Source organism: Eleutherodactylus coqui, chromosome 11 (genome assembly GCF_035609145.1).
Source record: "Eleutherodactylus coqui strain aEleCoq1 chromosome 11, aEleCoq1.hap1, whole genome shotgun sequence".
Taxonomy (NCBI): domain Eukaryota; kingdom Metazoa; phylum Chordata; class Amphibia; order Anura; family Eleutherodactylidae; genus Eleutherodactylus; species Eleutherodactylus coqui.
The window spans coordinates 57,290,909-57,317,064 of NC_089847.1; the positions used below are offsets into that span (position 1 = coordinate 57,290,909).

General features: G+C 42.2%; 7 non-coding genes across 7 annotated transcripts; all 7 read left to right on the top strand.

Annotated features, from left to right (window-relative positions):
- The first annotated feature begins 452 nt into the window (after positions 1-452).
- TRNAS-GCU (transfer RNA serine (anticodon GCU)) lies at positions 453-534 on the top strand. Its single transcript has one exon. It is a non-coding gene; the product is annotated as a tRNA-Ser (tRNA).
- A 1,033-nt stretch (positions 535-1,567) lies between these two features.
- On the top strand, positions 1,568-1,649 carry TRNAS-GCU (transfer RNA serine (anticodon GCU)). Its single transcript has one exon. It is a non-coding gene; the product is annotated as a tRNA-Ser (tRNA).
- Positions 1,650-2,682: 1,033 nt separating this feature from the next.
- Positions 2,683-2,764, top strand: TRNAS-GCU (transfer RNA serine (anticodon GCU)). Its single transcript has one exon. It is a non-coding gene; the product is annotated as a tRNA-Ser (tRNA).
- A 1,038-nt stretch (positions 2,765-3,802) lies between these two features.
- TRNAS-GCU (transfer RNA serine (anticodon GCU)) lies at positions 3,803-3,884 on the top strand. Its single transcript has one exon. It is a non-coding gene; the product is annotated as a tRNA-Ser (tRNA).
- A 1,038-nt stretch (positions 3,885-4,922) lies between these two features.
- Positions 4,923-5,004, top strand: TRNAS-GCU (transfer RNA serine (anticodon GCU)). The gene has a single exon. It is a non-coding gene; the product is annotated as a tRNA-Ser (tRNA).
- Positions 5,005-6,037: 1,033 nt separating this feature from the next.
- TRNAS-GCU (transfer RNA serine (anticodon GCU)) lies at positions 6,038-6,119 on the top strand. The gene has a single exon. It is a non-coding gene; the product is annotated as a tRNA-Ser (tRNA).
- Positions 6,120-7,152: 1,033 nt separating this feature from the next.
- TRNAS-GCU (transfer RNA serine (anticodon GCU)) lies at positions 7,153-7,234 on the top strand. The gene has a single exon. It is a non-coding gene; the product is annotated as a tRNA-Ser (tRNA).
- The last annotated feature ends 18,922 nt before the right edge of the window (positions 7,235-26,156 follow it).

A 26,156-nucleotide genomic window follows, 5' to 3' on the forward strand; every position in this document is an offset into this window, starting at 1 on the left:
CAGGTGGCTACCACTATAGAACAGCAAGGAAGTCGAGTCCCATCACATACTTGGCAGCAGCATGCAGTTCTCTGTCATTTTGCATCGTGACAATTCTAAATGAAATCGGCTTGGGACGATCCTTTTTGGAAAAGACATGGATAATTTGTCCATAGGTATGTAATCCATGCATTTGCCTTGCATGAATTGTGGCCTGTTTTACTTTAAAAGTTAGATAGAAGGCAGAATTGACAGATTTAGGGAATGCTAGGGAAATGCCAACATAAATGAGAAGCAGAGAGGACTGAATGTTTAGTATTTATGCCATTAGCATGGGTCATCACGTTGGATGTAAAACAAGACCTGCTGAGCCAATGTCTGATGTACGGCGCTGTTGCATGTGGAAAGAAAATGAAGCCTAAGAATCATCACGACTGTTTTCCAAATGTGGGTTCGGTAAAGGTACTTTTGTTGACGGGGTGGCCGAGTGGTTAAGGCGATGGACTGCTAATCCATTGTGCTCTGCACGCATGGGTTCGAATCCCATCCTCGTCGTATGATTCCTTTTTGGAAAATTCTCTATGCTCAGCGCAAGCAATGCCCCGAGGAAGAAAATTTACCATCACGGTTCAAGAAGGATGCTATTGAAGTCTCTAAACATATTTACAGGCATTATGTAGCGTATCAGTCAGGCAATAGTGAATCGGCACCTCTAATTTATCGTGCCTTATGCCATCCTACATTTTGCAAAACGTTGCAACCATCTACTTGTTAAAACTAAACCAGAGCTGACTCTTTGCCACTCGGGTGGAGTATTCTAGGGATGTGGGACGAGCATCTTTAATGTCATTGGCTAGTGAACATCTCCCTTTTGGAAAAAAAAGCTGATTATTGAGCAGAATAAGAGAACAAGGTTGAGAGCTGAACTCAGGATCTCCTGTTTACTAGACAGGCGCTTTAACCAACTAAGCCACAGCACCCATGAGCAAAACTGTGGAAAACCAGAAAGATGGCAAGGATGATCCAGGAGAAGAATTTTTAAATGTAGGATGATTTTGAGGAGTGGTTCTAAGTTTTGCTATTTGTCACAGAGTTGGCAAATTAAGTGTGAACAGATCCTATGCAGCATGTAGTTTCAGGTGGCTACCACTATAGAACAGCAAGGAAGTCGAGTCCCATCACATACTTGGCAGCAGCATGCAGTTCTCTGTCATTTTGCATCGTGACAATTCTAAATGAAATCGGCTTGGGACGATCCTTTTTGGAAAAGACATGGATAATTTGTCCATAGGTATGTAATCCATGCATTTGCCTTGCATGAATTGTGGCCTGTTTTACTTTAAAAGTTAGATAGAAGGCAGAATTGACAGATTTAGGGAATGCTAGGGAAATGCCAACATAAATGAGAAGCAGAGAGGACTGAATGTTTAGTATTTATGCCATTAGCATGGGTCATCACGTTGGATGTAAAACAAGACCTGCTGAGCCAATGTCTGATGTACGGCGCTGTTGCATGTGGAAAGAAAATGAAGCCTAAGAATCATCACGACTGTTTTCCAAATGTGGGTTCGGTAAAGGTACTTTTGTTGACGGGGTGGCCGAGTGGTTAAGGTGATGGACTGCTAATCCATTGTGCTCTGCACGCATGGGTTCGAATCCCATCCTCGTCGTATGATTCCTTTTTGGAAAATTCTCTATGCTCAGCGCAAGCAATGCCCCGAGGAAGAAAATTTACCATCACCGTTCAAGAAGGATGCTATTGAAGTCTCTAAACATATTTACAGGCATTATGTAGCGTATCAGTCAGGCAATAGTGAATCGGCACCTCTAATTTATCGTGCCTTATGCCATCCTACATTTTGCAAAACGTTGCAACCATCTACTTGTTAAAACTAAACCAGAGCTGACTCTTTGCCACTCGGGTGGAGTATTCTAGGGATGTGGGACGAGCATCTTTAATGTCATTGGCTAGTGAACATCTCCCTTTTGGAAAAAAGAGCTGATTATTGAGCAGAATAAGAGAACAAGGTTGAGAGTTGAACTCAGGATCTCCTGTTTACTAGACAGGCGCTTTAACCAACTAAGCCACAGCACCCATGAGCAAAACTGTGGAAAACCAGAAAGATGGCAAGGATGATCCAGGAGAAGAATTTTTAAATGTAGGATGATTTTGAGGAGTGGTTCTAAGTTTTGCTATTTGTCACAGAGATGGCAAATTAAGTGTGAACAGATCCTATGCAGCATGTAGTTTCAGGTGGCTACCACTATAGAACAGCAAGGAAGTCGAGTCCCATCACATACTTGGCAGCAGCATGCAGTTCTCTGTCATTTTTCATCGTGACAATTCTAAATGAAATCGGCGTGGGACGTTCCTTTTTGGAAAAGACATGGATAATTTGTCCATAGGTATGTAATCCATGCATTTGCCTTGCATGAATTGTGGCCTGTTTTACTTTAAAAGTTAGATAGAAGGCAGAATTGACAGATTTAGGGAATGCTAGGGAAATGCCAACATAAATGAGAAGCAGAGAGGACTGAATGTTTAGTATTTATGCCATTAGCATGGGTCTTCACGTTGGATGTAAAACAAGACCTGCTGAGCCAATGTCTGATGTACGGCGCTGTTGCATGTGGAAAGAAAATGAAGCCTAAGAATCATCACGACTGTTTTCCAAATGTGGGTTCGGTAAAGGTACTTTTGTTGACGGGGTGGCCGAGTGGTTAAGGCGATGGACTGCTAATCCATTGTGCTCTGCACGCATGGGTTCGAATCCCATCCTCGTCGTATGATTCCTTTTTGGAAAATTCTCTATGCTCAGCGCAAGCAATGCCCCGAGGAAGAAAATTTACCATCACCGTTCAAGAAGGATGCTATTGAAGTCTCTAAACATATTTACAGGCATTATGTAGCGTATCAGTCAGGCAATAGTGAATTGGCACCTCTAATTTATCGTGCCTTATGCCATTCTACATTTTGCAAAACGTTGCAACCATCTACTTGTTAAAACTAAACCAGAGCTGACTCTTTGCCACTCGGGTGGAGTATTCTAGGGATGTGGGACGAGCATCTTTAATGTCATTGGCTAGTGAACATCTCCCTTTTGGAAAAAAGAGCTGATTATTGAGCACGATAAGAGAACAAGGCACTGCTGAGAGTTGAACTCAGGATCTCCTGTTTACTAGACAGGCGCTTTAACCAACCAAGCCACAGCACCCATGAGCAAAACTGTGGAAAACCAGAAAGATGGCAAGGATGATCCAGGAGAAGAATTTTTAAATGTAGGATGATTTTGAGGAGTGGTTCTAAGTTTTGCTATTTGTCACAGAGATGGCAAATTAAGTGTGAACAGATCCTATGCAGCATGTAGTTTCAGGTGGCTACCACTATAGAACAGCAAGGAAGTCGAGTCCCATCACATACTTGGCAGCAGCATGCAGTTCTCTGTCATTTTGCATCGTGACAATTCTAAATGAAATCGGCTTGGGACGATCCTTTTTGGAAAAGACATGGATAATTTTTCCATAGGTATGTAATCCATGCATTTGCCTTGCATGAATTGTGGCCTGTTTTACTTTAAAAGTTAGATAGAAGGCAGAATTGACAGATTTAGGGAATGCTAGGGAAATGCCAACATAAATGAGAAGCAGAGAGGACTGAATGTTTAGTATTTATGCCATTAGCATGGGTCTTCACGTTGGATGTAAAACAAGACCTGCTGAGCCAATGTCTGATGTACGGCGCTGTTGCATGTGGAAAGAAAATGAAGCCTAAGAATCATCACGACTGTTTTCCAAATGTGGGTTCGGTAAAGGTACTTTTGTTGACGGGGTGGCCGAGTGGTTAAGGCGATGGACTGCTAATCCATTGTGCTCTGCACGCATGGGTTCGAATCCCATCCTCGTCGTATGATTCCTTTTTGGAAAATTCTCTATGCTCAGCGCAAGCAATGCCCCGAGGAAGAAAATTTACCATCACCGTTCAAGAAGGATGCTATTGAAGTCTCTAAACATATTTACAGGCATTATGTAGCGTATCAGTCAGGCAATAGTGAATTGGCACCTCTAATTTATCGTGCCTTATGCCATTCTACATTTTGCAAAACGTTGCAACCATCTACTTGTTAAAACTAAACCAGAGCTGACTCTTTGCCACTCGGGTGGAGTATTCTAGGGATGTGGGACGAGCATCTTTAATGTCATTGGCTAGTGAACATCTCCCTTTTGGAAAAAAGAGCTGATTATTGAGCACGATAAGAGAACAAGGCACTGCTGAGAGTTGAACTCAGGATCTCCTGTTTACTAGACAGGCGCTTTAACCAACCAAGCCACAGCGCCCATGAGCAAAACTGTGGAAAACCAGAAAGATGGCAAGGATGATCCAGGAGAAGAATTTTTAAATGTAGGATGATTTTGAGGAGTGGTTCTAAGTTTTGCTATTTGTCACAGAGATGGCAAATTAAGTGTGAACAGATCCTATGCAGCATGTAGTTTCAGGTGGCTACCACTATAGAACAGCAAGGAAGTCGAGTCCCATCACATGCTTGGCAGCAGCATGCAGTTCTCTGTCATTTTGCATCGTGACAATTCTAAATGAAATCGGCTTGGGACGATCCTTTTTGGAAAAGACATGGATAATTTGTCCATAGGTATGTAATCCATGCATTTGCCTTGCATGAATTGTGGCCTGTTTTACTTTAAAAGTTAGATAGAAGGCAGAATTGACAGATTTAGGGAATGCTAGGGAAATGCCAACATAAATGAGAAGCAGAGAGGACTGAATGTTTAGTATTTATGCCATTAGCATGGGTCATCACGTTGGATGTAAAACAAGACCTGCTGAGCCAATGTCTGATGTACGGCGCTGTTGCATGTGGAAAGAAAATGAAGCCTAAGAATCATCACGACTGTTTTCCAAATATGGGTTCGGTAAAGGTACTTTTGTTGACGGGGTGGCCGAGTGGTTAAGGCGATGGACTGCTAATCCATTGTGCTCTGCACGCATGGGTTCGAATCCCATCCTCGTCGTATGATTACTTTTTGGAAAATTCTCTATGCTCAGCGCAAGCAATGCCCCGAGGAAGAAAATTTACCATCACCGTTCAAGAAGGATGCTATTGAAGTCTCTAAACATATTTACAGGCATTATGTAGCGTATCAGTCAGGCAATAGTGAATTGGCACCTCTAATTTATCGTGCCTTATGCCATCCTACATTTTGCAAAACGTTGCAACCATCTACTTGTTAAAACTAAACCAGAGCTGACTCTTTGCCACTCGGGTGGAGTATTCTAGGAATGTGGGACGAGCATCTTTAATGTCATTGGCTAGTGAACATCTCCCTTTTGGAAAAAAAAGCTGATCATTGAGCAGAATAAGAGAACAAGGTTGAGAGTTGAACTCAGGATCTCCTGTTTACTAGACAGGCGCTTTAACCAACTAAGCCACAGCACCCATGAGCAAAACTGTGGAAAACCAGAAAGATGGCAAGGATGATCCAGGAGAAGAATTTTTAAATGTAGGATGATTTTGAGGAGTGGTTCTAAGTTTTGCTATTTGTCACAGAGATGGCAAATTAAGTGTGAACAGATCCTATGCAGCATGTAGTTTCAGGTGGCTACCACTATAGAACAGCAAGGAAGTCGAGTCCCATCACATGCTTGGCAGCAGCATGCAGTTCTCTGTCATTTTGCATCGTGACAATTCTAAATGAAATCGGCTTGGGACGATCCTTTTTGGAAAAGACATGGATAATTTGTCCATAGGTATGTAATCCATGCATTTGCCTTGCATGAATTGTGGCCTGTTTTACTTTAAAAGTTAGATAGAAGGCAGAATTGACAGATTTAGGGAATGCTAGGGAAATGCCAACATAAATGAGAAGCAGAGAGGACTGAATGTTTAGTATTTATGCCATTAGCATGGGTCATCACGTTGGATGTAAAACAAGACCTGCTGAGCCAATGTCTGATGTACGGCGCTGTTGCATGTGGAAAGAAAATGAAGCCTAAGAATCATCACGACTGTTTTCCAAATATGGGTTCGGTAAAGGTACTTTTGTTGACGGGGTGGCCGAGTGGTTAAGGCGATGGACTGCTAATCCATTGTGCTCTGCACGCATGGGTTCGAATCCCATCCTCGTCGTATGATTCCTTTTTGGAAAATTCTCTATGCTCAGCGCAAGCAATGCCCCGAGGAAGAAAATTTACCATCACCGTTCAAGAAGGATGCTATTGAAGTCTCTAAACATATTTACAGGCATTATGTAGCGTATCAGTCAGGCAATAGTGAATCGGCACCTCTAATTTATCGTGCCTTATGCCATCCTACATTTTGCAAAACGTTGCAACCATCTACTTGTTAAAACTAAACCAGAGCTGACTCTTTGGCACTCGGGTGGAGTATTCTAGGAATGTGGGACGAGCATCTTTAATGTCATTGGCTAGTGAACATCTCCCTTTTGGAAAAAAGAGCTGATTATTGAGCAGAATAAGAGAACAAGGTTGAGAGTTGAACTCAGGATCTCCTGTTTACTAGACAGGCGCTTTAACCAACTAAGCCACAGCACCCATGAGCAAAACTGTGGAAAACCAGAAAGATGGCAAGGATGATCCAGGAGAAGAATTTTTAAATGTAGGATGATTTTGAGGAGTGGTTCTAAGTTTTGCTATTTGTCACAGTGATGGCAAATTAAGTGTGAACAGATCCTATGCAGCATGTAGTTTCAGGTGGCTACCACTATATAACAGCAAGGAAGTCGAGTCCCATCACATACTTGGCAGCAGCATGCAGTTCTCTGTCATTTTGCATCGTGACAATTCTAAATGAAATCGGCTTGGGACGATCCTTTTTGGAAAAGACATGGATAATTTTTCCATAGGTATGTAATCCATGCATTTGCCTTGCATGAATTGTGGCCTGTTTTACTTTAAAAGTTAGATAGAAGGCAGAATTGACAGATTTAGGGAATGCTAGGGAAATGCCAACATAAATGAGAAGCAGAGAGGACTGAATGTTTAGTATTTATGCCATTAGCATGGGTCTTCACGTTGGATGTAAAACAAGACCTGCTGAGCCAATGTCTGATGTACGGCGCTGTTGCATGTGGAAAGAAAATGAAGCCTAAGAACCATCACGACTGTTTTCCAAATGTGGGTTCGGTAAAGGTACTTTTGTTGACGGGGTGGCCGAGTGGTTAAGGCGATGGACTGCTAATCCATTGTGCTCTGCACGCATGGGTTCGAATCCCATCCTCGTCGTATGATTCCTTTTTGGAAAATTCTCTATGCTCAGCGCAAGCAATGCCCCGAGGAAGAAAATTTACCATCACCGTTCAAGAAGGATGCTATTGAAGTCTCTAAACATATTTACAGGCATTATGTAGCGTATCAGTCAGGCAATAGTGAATTGGCACCTCTAATTTATCGTGCCTTATGCCATTCTACATTTTGCAAAACGTTGCAACCATCTACTTGTTAAAACTAAACCAGAGCTGACTCTTTGCCACTCGGGTGGAGTATTCTAGGGATGTGGGACGAGCATCTTTAATGTCATTGGCTAGTGAACATCTCCCTTTTGGAAAAAAGAGCTGATTATTGAGCACGATAAGAGAACAAGGCACTGCTGAGAGTTGAACTCAGGATCTCCTGTTTACTAGACAGGCACTTTAACCAACCAAGCCACAGCACCCATGAGCAAAACTGTGGAAAACCAGAAAGATGGCAAGGATGATCCAGGAGAAGAATTTTTAAATGTAGGATGATTTTGAGGAGTGGTTCTAAGTTTTGCTATTTGTCACAGAGATGGCAAATTAAGTGTGAACAGATCCTATGCAGCATGTAGTTTCAGGTGGCTACCACTATAGAACAGCAAGGAAGTCGAGTCCCATCACATACTTGGCAGCAGCATGCAGTTCTCTGTCATTTTGCATCGTGACGATTCTAAATGAAATCAGCTTGGGACGATCCTTTTTGGAAAAGACATGGATAATTTGTCCATAGGTATGTAATCCATGCATTTGCCTTGCATGCATTGTGGCCTGTTTTACTTTAAAAGTTAGATAGAAGGCAGAATTGACAGATTTAGGGAATGCTAGGGAAATGCCAACATAAATGAGAAGCAGAGAGGACTGAATGTTTAGTATTTATGCCATTAGCATGGGTCATCACGTTGGATGTAAAACAAGACCTGCTGAGCCAATGTCTGATGTGCGGCGCTGTTGCATGTGGAAAGAAAATGAAGCCTAAGAATCATCACGACTGTTTTCCAAATGTGGGTTCGGTAAACGTACTTTTGTTGACGGGGTGGCCGAGTGGTTAAGGCGATGGACTGCTAATCCATTGTGCTCTGCACGCATGTGTTTGAATCCCATCCTCGTCGTATGATTCCTTTTTGGAAAATTCTCTATGCTCAGCGCAAGCAATGCCCCGAGGAAGAAAATTTACCATCACCGTTCAAGAAGGATGCTATTGAAGTCTCTAAACATATTTACAGGCATTATGTAGCGTATCAGTCAGGCAATAGTGAATCGGCACTTCTAATTTATCGTGCCTTATGCCATCCTACATTTTGCAAAACGTTGCAACCATCTACTTGTTAAAACTAAACCAGAGCTGACTCTTTGCCACTCGGGTGGAGTATTCTAGGGATGCGGGACGAGCATCTTTAATGTCATTGGCTAGTGAACATCTCCCTTTTGGAAAAAAAAGCTGATTATTGAGCAGAATAAGAGAACAAGTCACTGCTGAGAGTTGAACTCAGGATCTCCTGTTTATTAGACAGGCGCTTTAACCAACTAAGCCACAGCGCCCATGAGCAATACTGTGGAAAACCAGAAAGATGGCAAGGATGATCCAGGAGAAGAATTTTTAAATGTAGGATGATTTTGAGGAGTGGTTCTAAGTTTTGCTATTTGTCACAGAGTTGGCAAATTAAGTGTGAACAGATCCTATGCAGCATGTAGTTTCAGGTGGCTGCCACTATAGAACAGCAAGGAAGTCGAGTCCCATCACATACTTGGCAGCAGCATGCAGTTCTCTGTCATTTTGCATCGTGACAATTCTAAATGAAATCGGCTTGGGACGATCCTTTTTGGAAAAGACATGGATAATTTGTCCATAGGTATGTAATCCATGCATTTGCCTTGCATGAATTGTGGCCTGTTTTACTTTAAAAGTTAGATAGAAGGCAGAATTGACAGATTTAGGGAATGCTAGGGAAATGCCAACATAAATGAGAAGCAGAGAGGACTGAATGTTTAGTATTTATGCCATTAGCATGGGTCATCACGTTGGATGTAAAACAAGACCTGCTGAGCCAATGTCTGATGTACGGCGCTGTTGCATGTGGAAAGAAAATGAAGCCTAAGAATCATCACGACTGTTTTCCAAATGTGGGTTCGGTAAAGGTACTTTTGTTGACAATGGACTGCTAATCCATTGTGCTCTGCACGCATGGGTTCGAATCCCATCCTCGTCGTATGATTCCTTTTTGGAAAATTCTCTATGCTCAGCGCAAGCAATGCCCCGAGGAAGAAAATTTACCATCACCGTTCAAGAAGGATGCTATTGAAGTCTCTAAACATATTTACAGGCATTATGTAGCGTATCAGTCAGGCAATAGTGAATCGGCACCTCTAATTTATCGTGCCTTATGCCATCCTACATTTTGCAAAACGTTGCAACCATCTACTTGTTAAAACTAAACCAGAGCTGACTCTTTGCCACTCGGGTGGAGTATTCTAGGGATGTGGGACGAGCATCTTTAATGTCATTGGCTAGTGAACATCTCCCTTTTGGAAAAAAGAGCTGATTATTGAGCAGAATAAGAGAACAAGGTTGAGAGTTGAACTCAGGATCTCCTGTTTACTAGACAGGCGCTTTAACCAACTAAGCCACAGCACCCATGAGCAAAACTGTGGAAAACCAGAAAGATGGCAAGGATGATCCAGGAGAAGAATTTTTAAATGTAGGATGATTTTGAGGAGTGGTTCTAAGTTTTGCTATTTGTCACAGAGTTGGCAAATTAAGTGTGAACAGATCCTATGCAGCATGTAGTTTCAGGTGGCTGCCACTATAGAACAGCAAGGAAGTCGAGTCCCATCACATACTTGGCAGCAGCATGCAGTTCTCTGTCATTTTGCATCGTGACAATTCTAAATGAAATCGGCTTGGGACGATCCTTTTTGGAAAAGACATGGATAATTTGTCCATAGGTATGTAATCCATGCATTTGCCTTGCATGAATTGTGGCCTGTTTTACTTTAAAAGTTAGATAGAAGGCAGAATTGACAGATTTAGGGAATGCTAGGGAAATGCCAACATAAATGAGAAGCAGAGAGGACTGAATGTTTAGTATTTATGCCATTAGCATGGGTCATCACGTTGGATGTAAAACAAGACCTGCTGAGCCAATGTCTGATGTACGGCGCTGTTGCATGTGGAAAGAAAATGAAGCCTAAGAATCATCACGACTGTTTTCCAAATGTGGGTTCGGTAAAGGTACTTTTGTTGACAATGGACTGCTAATCCATTGTGCTCTGCACGCATGGGTTCGAATCCCATCCTCGTCGTATGATTCCTTTTTGGAAAATTCTCTATGCTCAGCGCAAGCAATGCCCCGAGGAAGAAAATTTACCATCACCGTTCAAGAAGGATGCTATTGAAGTCTCTAAACATATTTACAGGCATTATGTAGCGTATCAGTCAGGCAATAGTGAATCGGCACCTCTAATTTATCGTGCCTTATGCCATCCTACATTTTGCAAAACGTTGCAACCATCTACTTGTTAAAACTAAACCAGAGCTGACTCTTTGCCACTCGGGTGGAGTATTCTAGGGATGTGGGACGAGCATCTTTAATGTCATTGGCTAGTGAACATCTCCCTTTTGGAAAAAAGAGCTGATTATTGAGCAGAATAAGAGAACATGGTTGAGAGTTGAACTCAGGATCTCCTGTTTACTAGACAGGCGCTTTAACCAACTAAGCCACAGCACCCATGAGCAAAACTGTGGAAAACCAGAAAGATGGCAAGGATGATCCAGGAGAAGAATTTTTAAATGTAGGATGATTTTGAGGAGTGGTTCTAAGTTTTGCTATTTGTCACAGAGTTGGCAAATTAAGTGTGAACAGATCCTATGCAGCATGTAGTTTCAGGTGGCTGCCACTATAGAACAGCAAGGAAGTCGAGTCCCATCACATACTTGGCAGCAGCATGCAGTTCTCTGTCATTTTGCATCGTGACAATTCTAAATGAAATCGGCTTGGGACGATCCTTTTTGGAAAAGACATGGATAATTTGTCCATAGGTATGTAATCCATGCATTTGCCTTGCATGAATTGTGGCCTGTTTTACTTTAAAAGTTAGATAGAAGGCAGAATTGACAGATTTAGGGAATGCTAGGGAAATGCCAACATAAATGAGAAGCAGAGAGGACTGAATGTTTAGTATTTATGCCATTAGCATGGGTCATCACGTTGGATGTAAAACAAGACCTGCTGAGCCAATGTCTGATGTACGGCGCTGTTGCATGTGGAAAGAAAATGAAGCCTAAGAATCATCACGACTGTTTTCCAAATGTGGGTTCGGTAAAGGTACTTTTGTTGACGGGGTGGCCGAGTGGTTAAGGCGATGGACTGCTAATCCATTGTGCTCTGCACGCATGGGTTTGAATCCCATCCTCGTCGTATGATTCCTTTTTGGAAAATTCTCTATGCTCAGCGCAAGCAATGCCCCGAGGAAGAAAATTTACCATCACCGTTCAAGAAGGATGCTATTGAAGTCTCTAAACATATTTACAGGCATTATGTAGCGTATCAGTCAGGCAATAGTGAATCGGCACCTCTAATTTATCGTGCCTTATGCCATTCTACATTTTGCAAAACGTTGCAACCATCTACTTGTTAAAACTAAACCAGAGCTGACTCTTTGCCACTCGGGTGGAGTATTCTAGGGATGTGGGACGAGCATCTTTAATGTCATTGGCTAGTGAACATCTCCCTTTTGGAAAAAAGAGCTGATTATTGAGCACGATAAGAGAACAAGGCACTGCTGAGAGTTGAACTCAGGATCTCCTGTTTACTACACAGGCGCTTTAACCAACCAAGCCACAGAACCCATGAGCAAAACTGTGGAAAACCAGAAAGATGGCAAGGATGATCCAGGAGAAGAATTTTTAAATGTAGGATGATTTTGAGGAGTGGTTCTAAGTTTTGCTATTTGTCACAGAGATGGCAAATTAAGTGTGAACAGATCCTATGCAGCATGTAGTTTCAGGTGGCTACCACTATAGAACAGCAAGGAAGTCGAGTCCCATCACATACTTGGCAGCAGCATGCAGTTCTCTGTCATTTTGCATCGTGACGATTCTAAATGAAATCGGCTTGAGACGATCCTTTTTGGAAAAGACATGGATAATTTGTCCATAGGTATGTAATCCATGCATTTGCCTTGCATGCATTGTGGCCTGTTTTACTTTAAAAGTTAGATAGAAGGCAGAATTTACAGATTTAGGGAATGCTAGGGAAATGCCAACATAAATGAGAAGCAGAGAGGACTGAATGTTTAGTATTTATGCCATTAGCATGGGTCATCACGTTGGATGTAAAACAAGACCTGCTGAGCCAATGTCTGATGTGCGGCGCTGTTGCATGTGGAAAGAAAATGAAGCCTAAGAATCATCACGACTGTTTTCCAAATGTGGGTTCGGTAAAGGTACTTTTGTTGACGGGGTGGCCGAGTGGTTAAGGCGATGGACTGCTAATCCATTGTGCTCTGCACGCATGTGTTCGAATCCCATCCTCGTCGTATGATTCCTTTTTGGAAAATTCTCTATGCTCAGCGCAAGCAATGCCCCGAGGAAGAAAATTTACCATCACCGTTCAAGAAGGATGCTATTGAAGTCTCTAAACATATTTACAGGCATTATGTAGCGTATCAGTCAGGCAATAGTGAATCGGCACTTCTAATTTATCGTGCCTTATGCCATCCTACATTTTGCAAAACGTTGCAACCATCTACTTGTTAAAACTAAACCAGAGCTGACTCTTTGCCACTCGGGTGGAGTATTCTAGGGATGCGGGACGAGCATCTTTAATGTCATTGGCTAGTGAACATCTCCCTTTTGGAAAAAAAAGCTGATTATTGAGCAGAATAAGAGAACAAGTCACTGCTGAGAGTTGAACTCAGGATCTCCTATTTACTAGACAGGCGCTTTAACGAACTAAGCCACAGCGCCCATGAGCAATACTGTGGAAAACCAGAAAGATGGCAAGGATGATCCAGGAGAAGAATTTTTAAATGTAGGATGATTTTGAGGAGTGGTTCTAAGTTTTGCTATTTGTCACAGAGTTGGCAAATTAAGTGTGAACAGATCCTATGCAGCATGTAGTTTCAGGTGGCTGCCACTATAGAACAGCAAGGAAGTCGAGTCCCATCACATACTTGGCAGCAGCATGCAGTTCTCTGTCATTTTGCATCGTGACAATTCTAAATGAAATCGGCTTGGGACGATCCTTTTTGGAAAAGACATGGATAATTTGTCCATAGGTATGTAATCCATGCATTTGCCTTGCATGAATTGTGGCCTGTTTTACTTTAAAAGTTAGATAGAAGGCAGAATTGACAGATTTAGGGAATGCTAGGGAAATGCCAACATAAATGAGAAGCAGAGAGGACTGAATGTTTAGTATTTATGCCATTAGCATGGGTCATCACGTTGGATGTAAAACAAGACCTGCTGAGCCAATGTCTGATGTACGGCGCTGTTGCATGTGGAAAGAAAATAAAGCCTAAGAATCATCACGACTGTTTTCCAAATGTGGGTTCGGTAAAGGTACTTTTGTTGACAATGGACTGCTAATCCATTGTGCTCTGCACGCATGGGTTCGAATCCCATCCTCGTCGTATGATTCCTTTTTGGAAAATTCTCTATGCTCAGCGCAAGCAATGCCCCGAGGAAGAAAATTTACCATCACCGTTCAAGAAGGATGCTATTGAAGTCTCTAAACATATTTACAGGCATTATGTAGCATATCAGTCAGGCAATAGTGAATCGGCACCCCTAATTTATCGTGCCTTATGCCATCCTACATTTTGCAAAACGTTGCAACCATCTACTTGTTAAAACTAAACCAGAGCTGACTCTTTGCCACTCGGGTGGAGTATTCTAGGGATGTGGGACGAGCATCTTTAATGTCATTGGCTAGTGAACATCTCCCTTTTGGAAAAAAGAGCTGATTATTGAGCAGAATAAGAGAACAAGGTTGAGAGTTGAACTCAGGATCTCCTGTTTACTAGACAGGCGCTTTAACCAACTAAGCCACAGCACCCATGAGCAAAACTGTGGAAAACCAGAAAGATGGCAAGGATGATCCAGGAGAAGAATTTTTAAATGTAGGATGATTTTGAGGAGTGGTTCTAAGTTTTGCTATTTGTCACAGAGTTGGCAAATTAAGTGTGAACAGATCCTATGCAGCATGTAGTTTCAGGTGGCTGCCACTATAGAACAGCAAGGAAGTCGAGTCCCATCACATACTTGGCAGCAGCATGCAGTTCTCTGTCATTTTGCATCGTGACAATTCTAAATGAAATCGGCTTGGGACGATCCTTTTTGGAAAAGACATGGATAATTTGTCCATAGGTATGTAATCCATGCATTTGCCTTGCATGAATTGTGGCCTGTTTTACTTTAAAAGTTAGATAGAAGGCAGAATTGACAGATTTAGGGAATGCTAGGGAAATGCCAACATAAATGAGAAGCAGAGAGGACTGAATGTTTAGTATTTATGCCATTAGCATGGGTCATCACGTTGGATGTAAAACAAGACCTGCTGAGCCAATGTCTGATGTACGGCGCTGTTGCATGTGGAAAGAAAATGAAGCCTAAGAATCATCACGACTGTTTTCCAAATGTGGGTTCGGTAAATGTACTTTTGTTGACAATGGACTGCTAATCCATTGTGCTCTGCACGCATGGGTTCGAATCCCATCCTCGTCGTATGATTCCTTTTTGGAAAATTCTCTATGCTCAGCGCAAGCAATGCCCCGAGGAAGAAAATTTACCATCACCGTTCAAGAAGGATGCTATTGAAGTCTCTAAACATATTTACAGGCATTATGTAGCGTATCAGTCAGGCAATAGTGAATCGGCACCTCTAATTTATCGTGCCTTATGCCATCCTACATTTTGCAAAACGTTGCAACCATCTACTTGTTAAAACTAAACCAGAGCTGACTCTTTGCCACTCGGGTGGAGTGTTCTAGGGATGTGGGACGAGCATCTTTAATGTCATTGGCTAGTGAACATCTCCCTTTTGGAAAAAAAAGCTGATTATTGAGCAGAATAAGAGAACAAGGTTGAGAGTTGAACTCAGGATCTCCTGTTTACTAGACAGGCGCTTTAACCAACTAAGCCACAGCACCCATGAGCAAAACTGTGGAAAACCAGAAAGATGGCAAGGATGATCCAGGAGAAGAATTTTTAAATGTAGGATGATTTTGAGGAGTGGTTCTAAGTTTTGCTATTTGTCACAGAGATGGCAAATTAAGTGTGAACAGATCCTATGCAGCATGTAGTTTCAGGTGGCTACCACTATAGAACAGCAAGGAAGTCGAGTCCCATCACATACTTGGCAGCAGCATGCAGTTCTCTGTCATTTTGCATCGTGACAATTCTAAATGAAATCGGCTTGGGACGATCCTTTTTGGAAAAGACATGGATAATTTGTCCATAGGTATGTAATCCATGCATTTGCCTTGCATGAATTGTGGCCTGTTTTACTTTAAAAGTTAGATAGAAGGCAGAATTGACAGATTTAGGGAATGCTAGGGAAATGCCAACATAAATGAGAAGCAGAGAGGACTGAATGTTTAGTATTTATGCCATTAGCATGGGTCTTCACGTTGGATGTAAAACAAGACCTGCTGAGCCAATGTCTGATGTACGGCGCTGTTGCATGTGGAAAGAAAATGAAGCCTAAGAATCATCACGACTGTTTTCCAAATGTGGGTTCGGTAAAGGTACTTTTGTTGACGGGGTGGCCGAGTGGTTAAGGCGATGGGCTGCTAATCCATTGTGCTCTGCATGCATGGGTTCGAATCCCATCCTCGTCGTATGATTCCTTTTTGGAAAATTCTCTATGCTCAGCGCAAGCAATGCCCCGAGGAAGAAAATTTACCATCACCGTTCAAGAAGGATGCTATTGAAGTCTCTAAACATATTTACAGGCATTATGTAGCGTATCAGTCAGGCAATAGTGAATTGGCAACTCTAATTTATCGTGCCTTATGCCATTGTACATTTTGCAAAACGTTGCAACCATCTACTTGTTAAAACTAAACCAGAGCTGACTCTTTGCCACTCGGGTGGAGTATTCTAGGGATGCGGGACGAGCATCTTTAATGTCATTGGCTAGTGAACATCTCCCTTTTGGAAAAAAAAGCTGATTATTGAGCAGAATAAGAGAACAAGTCACTGCTGAGAGTTGAACTCAGGATCTCCTGTTTATTAGACAGGCGCTTTAACCAACTAAGCCACAGCGCCCATGAGCAATACTGTGGAAAACCAGAAAGATGGCAAGGATGATCCAGGAGAAGAATTTTTAAATGTAGGATGATTTTGAGGAGTGGTTCTAAGTTTTGCTATTTGTCACAGAGTTGGCAAATTAAGTGTGAACAGATCCTATGCAGCATGTAGTTTCAGGTGGCTGCCACTATAGAACAGCAAGGAAGTCGAGTCCCATCACATACTTGGCAGCAGCATGCAGTTCTCTGTCATTTTGCATCGTGACAATTCTAAATGAAATCGGCTTGGGACGTTCCTTTTTGGAAAAGACATGGATAATTTGTCCATAGGTATGTAATCCATGCATTTGCCTTGCATGAATTGTGGCCTGTTTTACTTTAAAAGTTAGATAGAAGGCAGAATTGACAGATTTAGGGAATGCTAGGGAAATGCCAACATAAATGAGAAGCAGAGAGGACTGAATGTTTAGTATTTATGCCATTAGCATGGGTCATCACGTTGGATGTAAAACAAGACCTGCTGAGCCAATGTCTGATGTACGGCGCTGTTGCATGTGGAAAGAAAATGAAGCCTAAGAATCATCACGACTGTTTTCCAAATGTGGGTTCGGTAAAGGTACTTTTGTTGACAATGGACTGCTAATCCATTGTGCTCTGCACGCATGGGTTCGAATCCCATCCTCGTCGTATGATTCCTTTTTGGAAAATTCTCTATGCTCAGCGCAAGCAATGCCCCGAGGAAGAAAATTTACCATCACCGTTCAAGAAGGATGCTATTGAAGTCTCTAAACATATTTACAGGCATTATGTAGCGTATCAGTCAGGCAATAGTGAATCGGCACCTCTAATTTATCGTGCCTTATGCCATCCTACATTTTGCAAAACGTTGCAACCATCTACTTGTTAAAACTAAACCAGAGCTGACTCTTTGCCACTCGGGTGGAGTATTCTAGGGATGTGGGACGAGCATCTTTAATGTCATTGGCTAGTGAACATCTCCCTTTTGGAAAAAAGAGCTGATTATTGAGCAGAATAAGAGAACAAGGTTGAGAGTTGAACTCAGGATCTCCTGTTTACTAGACAGGCGCTTTAACCAACTAAGCCACAGCACCCATGAGCAAAACTGTGGAAAACCAGAAAGATGGCAAGGATGATCCAGGAGAAGAATTTTTAAATGTAGGATGATTTTGAGGAGTGGTTCTAAGTTTTGCTATTTGTCACAGAGTTGGCAAATTAAGTGTGAACAGATCCTATGCAGCATGTAGTTTCAGGTGGCTGCCACTATAGAACAGCAAGGAAGTCGAGTCCCATCACATACTTGGCAGCAGCATGCAGTTCTCTGTCATTTTGCATCGTGACAATTCTAAATGAAATCGGCTTGGGACGATCCTTTTTGGAAAAGACATGGATAATTTGTCCATAGGTATGTAATCCATGCATTTGCCTTGCATGAATTGTGGCCTGTTTTACTTTAAAAGTTAGATAGAAGGCAGAATTGACAGATTTAGGGAATGCTAGGGAAATGCCAACATAAATGAGAAGCAGAGAGGACTGAATGTTTAGTATTTATGCCATTAGCATGGGTCATCACGTTGGATGTAAAACAAGACCTGCTGAGCCAATGTCTGATGTACGGCGCTGTTGCATGTGGAAAGAAAATGAAGCCTAAGAATCATCACGACTGTTTTCCAAATGTGGGTTCGGTAAATGTACTTTTGTTGACAATGGACTGCTAATCCATTGTGCTCTGCACGCATGGGTTCGAATCCCATCCTCGTCGTATGATTCCTTTTTGGAAAATTCTCTATGCTCAGCGCAAGCAATGCCCCGAGGAAGAAAATTTACCATCACCGTTCAAGAAGGATGCTATTGAAGTCTCTAAACATATTTACAGGCATTATGTAGCGTATCAGTCAGGCAATAGTGAATCGGCACCTCTAATTTATCGTGCCTTATGCCATCCTACATTTTGCAAAACGTTGCAACCATCTACTTGTTAAAACTAAACCAGAGCTGACTCTTTGCCACTCGGGTGGAGTGTTCTAGGGATGTGGGACGAGCATCTTTAATGTCATTGGCTAGTGAACATCTCCCTTTTGGAAAAAAAAGCTGATTATTGAGCAGAATAAGAGAACAAGGTTGAGAGTTGAACTCAGGATCTCCTGTTTACTAGACAGGCGCTTTAACCAACTAAGCCACAGCACCCATGAGCAAAACTGTGGAAAACCAGAAAGATGGCAAGGATGATCCAGGAGAAGAATTTTTAAATGTAGGATGATTTTGAGGAGTGGTTCTAAGTTTTGCTATTTGTCACAGAGATGGCAAATTAAGTGTGAACAGATCCTATGCAGCATGTAGTTTCAGGTGGCTACCACTATAGAACAGCAAGGAAGTCGAGTCCCATCACATACTTGGCAGCAGCATGCAGTTCTCTGTCATTTTGCATCGTGACAATTCTAAATGAAATCGGCTTGGGACGATCCTTTTTGGAAAAGACATGGATAATTTGTCCATAGGTATGTAATCCATGCATTTGCCTTGCATGAATTGTGGCCTGTTTTACTTTAAAAGTTAGATAGAAGGCAGAATTGACAGATTTAGGGAATGCTAGGGAAATGCCAACATAAATGAGAAGCAGAGAGGACTGAATGTTTAGTATTTATGCCATTAGCATGGGTCTTCACGTTGGATGTAAAACAAGACCTGCTGAGCCAATGTCTGATGTACGGCGCTGTTGCATGTGGAAAGAAAATGAAGCCTAAGAATCATCACGACTGTTTTCCAAATGTGGGTTCGGTAAAGGTACTTTTGTTGACGGGGTGGCCGAGTGGTTAAGGCGATGGACTGCTAATCCATTGTGCTCTGCATGCATGGGTTCGAATCCCATCCTCGTCGTATGATTCCTTTTTGGAAAATTCTCTATGCTCAGCGCAAGCAATGCCCCGAGGAAGAAAATTTACCATCACCGTTCAAGAAGGATGCTATTGAAGTCTCTAAACATATTTACAGGCATTATGTAGCGTATCAGTCAGGCAATAGTGAATTGGCACCTCTAATTTATCGTGCCTTATGCCATTGTACATTTTGCAAAACGTTGCAACCATCTACTTGTTAAAACTAAACCAGAGCTGACTCTTTGCCACTCGGGTGGAGTATTCTAGGGATGTGGGACGAGCATCTTTAATGTCATTGGCTAGTGAACATCTCCCTTTTGGAAAAAAGAGCTGATTATTGAGCAGAATAAGAGAACAAGGCACTGCTGAGAGTTGAACTCAGGATCTCCCGTTTACTAGACAGGCGCTTTAACCAACTAAGCCACAGCTCCCATGAGCAAATCTGTGGAAAACCAGAAAGATGGCAAGGATGATCCAGGAGAAGAATTTTTAAATGTAGGATGATTTTGAGGAGTGGTTCTAAGTTTTGCTATTTGTCACAGAGATGGCAAATTAAGTGTGAACAGATCCTATGCAGCATGTAGTTTCAGGTGGCTACCACTATAGAACAGCAAGGAAGTCGAGTCCCATCACATACTTGGCAGCAGCATGCAGTTCTCTGTCATTTTGCATCGTGACAATTCTAAATGAAATCGGCTTGGGACGATCCTTTTTGGAAAAGACATGGATAATTTGTCCATAGGTATGTAATCCATGCATTTGCCTTGCATGAATTGTGGCCTTTTTTACTTTAAAAGTTAGATAGAAGGCAGAATTGACAGATTTAGGGAATGCTAGGGAAATGCCAACATAAATGAGAAGCAGAGAGGACTGAATGTTTAGTATTTATGCCATTAGCATGGGTCATCACGTTGGATGTAAAACAAGACCTGCTGAGCCAATGTCTGATGTACGGCGCTGTTGCATGTGGAAAGAAAATGAAGCCTAAGAATCATCACGACTGTTTTCCAAATGTGGGTTCGGTAAAGGTACTTTTGTTGATGGGGTGGCCGAGTGGTTAAGGCGATGGACTGCTAATCCATTGTGCTCTGCACGCATGGGTTTGAATCCCATCCTTGTTGTATGATTCCTTTTTGGAAAATTCTCTATGCTCAGCGCAAGCAATGCCCCGAGGAAGAAAATTTACCATCACCGTTCAAGAAGGATGCTATTGAAGTCTCTAAACATATTTACAGGCATTATGTAGCGTATCAGTCAGGCAATAGTGAATCGGCACCTCTAATTTATCGTGCCTTATGCCATCCTACATTTTGCAAAACGTTGCAACCATCTACTTGTTAAAACTAAACCAGAGCTGACTCTTTGCCACTCGGGTGGAGTATTCTAGGGATGTGGGACGAGCATCTTTAATGTCATTGGCTAGTGAACATCTCCCTTTTGGAAAAAAAAGCTGATTATTGAGCAGAATAAGAGAACAAGGTTGAGAGTTGAACTCAGGATCTCCTGTTTACTAGACAGGCGCTTTACCAACTAAGCCACAGCACCCATGAGCAAAACTGTGGAAAACCAGAAAGATGGCAAGGATGATCCAGGAGAAGAATTTTTAAATGTAGGATGATTTTGAGGAGTGGTTCTAAGTTTTGCTATTTGTCACAGAGATGGCAAATTAAGTGTGAACAGATCCTATGCAGCATGTAGTTTCAGGTGGCTACCACTATAGAACAGCAAGGAAGTCGAGTCCCATCACATACTTGGCAGCAGCATGCAGTTCTCTGTCATTTTGCATCGTGACAATTCTAAATGAAATCGGCTTGGGACGATCCTTTTTGGAAAAGACATGGATAATTTCTCCATAGGTATGTAATCCATGCATTTGCCTTGCATGAATTGTGGCCTGTTTTACTTTAAAAGTTAGATAGAAGGCAGAATTGACAGATTTAGGGAATGCTAGGGAAATGCCAACATAAATGAGAAGCAGAGAGGACTGAATGTTTAGTATTTATGCCATTAGCATGGGTCTTCACGTTGGATGTAAAACAAGACCTGCTGAGCCAATGTCTGATGTACGGCGCTGTTGCATGTGGAAAGAAAATGAAGCCTAAGAATCATCACGACTGTTTTCCAAATGTGGGTTCGGTAAAGGTACTTTTGTTGACGGGGTGGCCGAGTGGTTAAGGCGATGGACTGCTAATCCATTGTGCTCTGCATGCATGGGTTTGAATCCCATCCTCGTCGTATGATTCCTTTTTGGAAAATTCTCTATGCTCAGCGCAAGCAATGCCCCGAGGAAGAAAATTTACCATCACCGTTCAAGAAGGATGCTATTGAAGTCTCTAAACATATTTACAGGCATTATGTAGCGTATCAGTCAGGCAATAGTGAATTGGCACCTCTAATTTATCGTGCCTTATGCCATTCTACATTTTGCAAAACGTTGCAACCATCTACTTGTTAAAACTAAACCAGAGCTGACTCTTTGCCACTCGGGTGGAGTATTCTAGGGATGTGGGACGAGCATCTTTAATGTCATTGGCTAGTGAACATCTCCCTTTTGGAAAAAAGAGCTGATTATTGAGCACGATAAGAGAACAAGGCACTGCTGAGAGTTGAACTCAGAATCTCCTGTTTACTAGACAGGCGCTTTAACCAACCAAGCCACAGCACCCATGAGCAAAACTGTGGAAAACCAGAAAGATGGCAAGGATGATCCAGGAGAAGAATTTTTAAATGTAGGATGATTTTGAGGAGTGGTTCTAAGTTTTGCTATTTGTCACAGAGATGGCAAATTAAGTGTGAACAGATCCTATGCAGCATGTAGTTTCAGGTGGCTACCACTATAGAACAGCAAGGAAGTCGAGTCCCATCACATACTTGGCAGCAGCATGCAGTTCTCTGTCATTTTGCATCGTGACGATTCTAAATGAAATCGGCTTGGGACGATCCTTTTTGGAAAAGACATGGATAATTTGTCCATAGGTATGTAATCCATGCATTTGCCTTGCATGCATTGTGGCCTGTTTTACTTTAAAAGTTAGATAGAAGGCAGAATTGACAGATTTAGGGAATGCTAGGGAAATGCCAACATAAGTGAGAAGCAGAGAGGACTGAATGTTTAGTATTTATGCCATTAGCATGGGTCATCACGTTGGATGTAAAACAAGACCTGCTGAGCCAATGTCTGATGTACGGCGCTGTTGCATGTGGAAAGAAAATGAAGCCTAAGAATCATCACGACTGTTTTCCAAATGTGGGTTCGGTAAAGGTACTTTTGTTGATGGGGTGGCCGAGTGGTTAAGGCGATGGACTGCTAATCCATTGTGCTCTGCACGCATGGGTTCGAATCCCATCCTCGTCGTATGATTCCTTTTTGGAAAATTCTCTATGCTCAGCGCAAGCAATGCCCCGAGGAAGAAAATTTACCATCACCGTTCAAGAAGGATGCTATTGAAGTCTCTAAACATATTTACAGGCATTATGTAGCGTATCAGTCAGGCAATAGTGAATCGGCACCTCTAATTTATCGTGCCTTATGCCATCCTACATTTTGCAAAACGTTGCAACCATCTACTTGTTAAAACTAAACCAGAGCTGACTCTTTGCCACTCGGGTGGAGTATTCTAGGGATGTGGGACGAGCATCTTTAATGTCATTGGCTAGTGAACATCTCCCTTTTGGAAAAAAGAGCTGATTATTGAGCAGAATAAGAGAACAAGGCACTGCTGAGAGTTGAACTCAGGATCTCCCGTTTACTAGACAGGCGCTTTAACCAACTAAGCCACAGCTCCCATGAGCAAAACTGTGGAAAACCAGAAAGATGGCAAGGATGATCCAGGAGAAGAATTTTTAAATGTAGGATGATTTTGAGGAGTGGTTCTAAGTTTTGCTATTTGTCACAGAGATGGCAAATTAAGTGTGAACAGATCCTATGCAGCATGTAGTTTCAGGTGGCTACCACTATAGAACAGCAAGGAAGTCGAGTCCCATCACATACTTGGCAGCAGCATGCAGTTCTCTGTCATTTTGCATCGTGACAATTCTAAATGAAATCGGCTTGGGACGATCCTTTTTGGAAAAGACATGGATAATTTCTCCATAGGTATGTAATCCATGCATTTGCCTTGCATGAATTGTGGCCTTTTTTACTTTAAAAGTTAGATAGAAGGCAGAATTGACAGATTTAGGGAATGCTAGGGAAATGCCAACATAAATGAGAAGCAGAGAGGACTGAATGTTTAGTATTTATGCCATTAGCATGGGTCATCACGTTGGATGTAAAACAAGACCTGCTGAGCCAATGTCTGATGTACGGCGCTGTTGCATGTGGAAAGAAAATGAAGCCTAAGAATCATCACGACTGTTTTCCAAATGTGGGTTCGGTAAAGGCACTTTTGTTGACAATGGACTGCTAATCCATTGTGCTCTGCACGCATGGGTTCGAATCCCATCCTCGTCGTATGATTCCTTTTTGGAAAATTCTCTATGCTCAGCGCAAGCAATGCCCCGAGGAAGAAAATTTACCATCACCGTTCAAGAAGGATGCTATTGAAGTCTCTAAACATATTTACAGGCATTATGTAGCGTATCAGTCAGGCAATAGTGAATCGGCACCTCTAATTTATCGTGCCTTATGCCATCCTACATTTTGCAAAACGTTGCAACCATCTACTTGTTAAAACTAAACCAGAGCTGACTCTTTGCCACTCGGGTGGAGTATTCTAGGGATGTGGGACGAGCATCTTTAATGTCATTGGCTAGTGAACATCTCCCTTTTGGAAAAAAGAGCTGATTATTGAGCAGAATAAGAGAACAAGGCACTGCTGAGAGTTGAACTCAGGATCTCCCGTTTACTAGACAGGCGCTTTAACCAACTAAGCCACAGCTCCCATGAGCAAAACTGTGGAAAACCAGAAAGATGGCAAGGATGATCCAGGAGAAGAATTTTTAAATGTAGGATGATTTTGAGGAGTGGTTCTAAGTTTTGCTATTTGTCACAGAGATGGCAAATTAAGTGTGAACAGATCCTATGCAGCATGTAGTTTCAGGTGGCTACCACTATAGAACAGCAAGGAAGTCGAGTCCCATCACATACTTGGCAGCAGCATGCAGTTCTCTGTCATTTTGCATCGTGACAATTCTAAATGAAATCGGCTTGGGACGATCCTTTTTGGAAAAGACATGGATAATTTGTCCATAGGTATGTAATCCATGCATTTGCCTTGCATGAATTGTGGCCTGTTTTACTTTAAAAGTTAGATAGAAGGCAGAATTGACAGATTTAGGGAATGCTAGGGAAATGCCAACATAAATGAGAAGCAGAGAGGACTGAATGTTTAGTATTTATGCCATTAGCATGGGTCTTCACGTTGGATGTAAAACAAGACCTGCTGAGCCAATGTCTGATGTACAGCGCTGTTGCATGTGGAAAGAAAATGAAGCCTAAGAATCATCACGACTGTTTTCCAAATGTGGGTTCGGTAAAGGTACTTTTGTTGACGGGGTGGCCGAGTGGTTAAGGCGATGGACTGCTAATCCATTGTGCTCCGCACGCATGGCTTCGAATCCCATCCTCGTTGTATGATTCCTTTCTGGAAAATTCTCTATGCTCAGCGCAAGCAATGCCCCGAGGAAGAAAATTTACCATCACCGTTCAAGAAGGATGCTATTGAAGTCTCTAAACATATTTACAGGCATTATGTAGCGTATCAGTCAGGCAATAGTGAATCGGCACCTCTAATTTATCGTGTCTTATGCCATCCTACATTTTGCAAAACGTTGCAACCATCTACTTGTTAAAACTAAACCAGAGCTGACTCTTTGCCACTCGGGTGGAGTATTCTAGGGATGTGGGACGAGCATCTTTAATGTCATTGGCTAGTGAACATCTCCCTTTTGGAAAAAAAAGCTGATTATTGAGCAGAATAAGAGAACAAGGTTGAGAGTTGAACTCAGGATCTCCTGTTTACTAGACAGGCGCTTTAACCAACTAAGCCACAGCACCCATGAGCAAAACTGTGGAAAACCAGAAAGATGGCAAGGATGATCCAGGAGAAGAATTTTTAAATGTAGGATGATTTTGAGGAGTGGTTCTAAGTTTTGCTATTTGTCACAGAGATGGCAAATTAAGTGTGAACAGATCCTATGCAGCATGTAGTTTCAGGTGGCTACCACTATAGAACAGCAAGGAAGTCGAGTCCCATCACATACTTGGCAGCAGCATGCAGTTCTCTGTCATTTTTCATCGTGACAATTCTAAATGAAATCGGCTTGGGACGTTCCTTTTTGGAAAAGACATGGATAATTTGTCCATAGGTATGTAATCCATGCATTTGCCTTGCATGAATTGTGGCCTGTTTTACTTTAAAAGTTAGATAGAAGGCAGAATTGACAGATTTAGGGAATGCTAGGGAAATGCCAACATAAATGAGAAGCAGAGAGGACTGAATGTTTAGTATTTATGCCATTAGCATGGGTCTTCACGTTGGATGTAAAACAAGACCTGCTGAGCCAATGTCTGATGTACGGCGCTGTTGCATGTGGAAAGAAAATGAAGCCTAAGAATCATCACGACTGTTTTCCAAATGTGGGTTCGGTAAAGGTACTTTTGTTGACGGGGTGGCCGAGTGGTTAAGGCGATGGACTGCTAATCCATTGTGCTCCGCACGCATGGGTTCGAATCCCATCCTCGTTGTATGATTCCTTTCTGGAAAATTCTCTATGCTCAGCGCAAGCAATGCCCCGAGGAAGAAAATTTACCATCACCGTTCA